Here is a 2418-nt window from a genome sequence, read left to right as displayed (position 1 = left end):
TTATTAATAAAAAAAAGAACTTAGAGCCTATTTCACTTCTCACTCAACAAATAGAGTGTACCAAGGGGCAAAAATAGAAACACATTCAAAATGGAGTCACTTGTGCTAAGTCCCAGGGCAGCAAACCAAAGTACTACTAACTAACCTAACTGCACTTTCAGCCTCTCCCAGGAGTGGAATTTTAAACCAATCAATCTGGAATTTCCTATTCAACACTGATGAGGTAAAATATGTGATAGACCCTTCCCCTTCTGACAAAGAAAGGTAACTTTGCCTGGAATAATCTTTTTTTTTTTTTCATTCCCATGTTTCATCCTCTGTCTTAAAAATCTTCCATTTTGTTGAGGTCCTCTGAGCACCTTTCTCTTTGCTAGATGGGTTGCTGGCCCATTCATGAATCATTTAATAAAGCCAATTAGATCTCCGAATTTACTCAATTGAATTTTGTTTTTTGTTTTTTTGTTTTTTTTTTTTTCTTTTTTTTTCTTTTTGGGGGCGCCAGGACCAACGATCACCAGCTGCCCCATTAGCAAAAATTATGCTTCCGAAATCTCTTGATGTCGATTCCGCACGTAGAGCAAACGAGCTGCCCTACGTGTGCCACTCACGACAGAAGCCCTTTTTGAATTTTGTTTTTTAACACAAGAGTTTAAGATTTGCTCACCTTCACTACCAAGCCTGAAACGAAGAGACACAAAAAATAGATGGTGGTAAAGACATGCTAGAGGGAACCTTCTCTTCTTTCCATTATTACAAATGCTGTTGACCTGTTTTGGAATTGTACTCTTTGAATCATTTCTTTCTCCATTTATTCCAGCCCTACAGGCTGTGGGTTTTTAAGGATTAAAGTTTCTTTTTAGACTTCTTCAGCCTTATTCAGGAACGTGAATCCCCCATGATGGCCTGCCCCCTTCAGAATAATGGCCTGATTTATGGACACTCTCTGTCATAACCCAGAGGCAATTAGTAACTCTCTGCTTGCCCCACCTAATAGATTATCTGCCTGCAGTTGGGAAATTCCACTAGCCACTTCCTGAAAACAAACCTTCTACTTTATGGTTCAGAGGACAGCTGTGGAGTGCCGGGTCCACTCCACTCCACTCATCCTTGTGGAGAGACACCTAATCCTCTTTGCCCAACATCATCCCTCACTCCTTCCCTGTCCTAACCTACCATCTGCCTTTTTCTTGCATTTTTCAGGGTTTACAAGTAACAGCTATTTCTCCTTAAGAGGGAAAAGTCACCTTGACGAGTCCCCCAAATATTGCCAGTAAGGACACACAAAATAAAAAGTAAATCATTGTGGACACACAGTTCAGGTTTTGTCAATCTGTCCACAGTATTTGTTGAGTGACCAGTGTGTGTAGGAAGGGCCTGGTAGGAAATAGTCCTTGGGGATAATAAAACAATGGTAACAAGGGCCAACAGATTGAGTGCCTGTTGTGGGATTCAGAACATTCAGGGAAAGAATCTGTGTAGGTTTCAGAACATACTCATCAAATACAGCATCTATATGACAAAAGAAATCTTTTTTATAGCACTTCATATTAGTGTATTAACTCAAAATATACAAATCAGTGTATATTCTGGGGTGTAATAGTTCAGAGAAATGTTGCTTTGATTTACTATACACATATCGACATAAAAAGATAAATAACTAAGACTTAGTGTTCATTTGTTACCAAATCTAAGCTCTTAAAAGCTTGGTATACTAGATATATGTATTTTTAGAATATTATGTTTCTCTGTCACATTAATAAACATAATTATACTTGAGGGGACAAATTATATTCGTTTGAATAATGTTAATGAATTAAATCTAAAGATAATGTAAGGCAGCAGCCTAAAACTCTTTTGGGCCAGGGCTAATATCAGCACACAGATCCCATGGGAGGACTTGTAGAAGGATAGCTCAGGAAAAAAAGATAAAGGAAAGAAGATTCTGGAACTTGCGTAGAAAGCAATATTGAAACCTGAGAACTGTCTTCCGAGGAAAGAGGCTTTCCGAACACAGCTGTCTTGGAAAAAATTCAAACTGCCCTCTTTCAGTGATTCATTTTACGATAATTCTCTGTTTGAGTATCTACCATGTGAGGAAAAGAAGTGGAGCGTTTCATCAGACTTCTTAAGAAAAGGTGCTGTTTAGTGGGCTCCTGGGCTCCCTGGTCTTGAAATCAATCCCGGTCTAAGGTAGGAGGGGCCTAGGGAGCTCAACAGAGAACTCAGCATGGAAGTATTCTCAAGGTTTGTCCTGCCAAGATCTCAACTCTGGGTTCTGGTGTACGAGCTTCTGCTTTGTAAAACCAGGTCCCCACTTGTGGATCCCTGACTTGGGTTTGGAGCCCATGTCACCCCCAGTAACCTGCTGTTCCCCAAGTTCCTCTCAGCTGGGTGGTATGTCCACATCCTCCAGAGAAT

At 40.1% G+C, this 2418-nt stretch overlaps 1 non-coding gene across 1 annotated transcript; it reads right to left on the bottom strand.

The window, feature by feature from the left end:
* Positions 1–491: 491 nt before the first annotated feature.
* LOC122685626 lies at positions 492–624 on the bottom strand. The gene has a single exon (XR_006338485.1). It is a non-coding gene; the product is annotated as a U11 spliceosomal RNA (small nuclear RNA).
* Between the last annotated feature and the right edge of the window lie 1794 nt (positions 625–2418).

The sequence above is a fragment of the Cervus elaphus genome, chromosome 28 (genome assembly GCF_910594005.1).
Source record: "Cervus elaphus chromosome 28, mCerEla1.1, whole genome shotgun sequence".
In the NCBI taxonomy this organism is placed as follows: Eukaryota; Metazoa; Chordata; class Mammalia; order Artiodactyla; family Cervidae; genus Cervus; species Cervus elaphus.
Note: the sequence above shows the minus strand (reverse complement) of the source record. Positions and strands in the feature narration are given on the sequence as shown.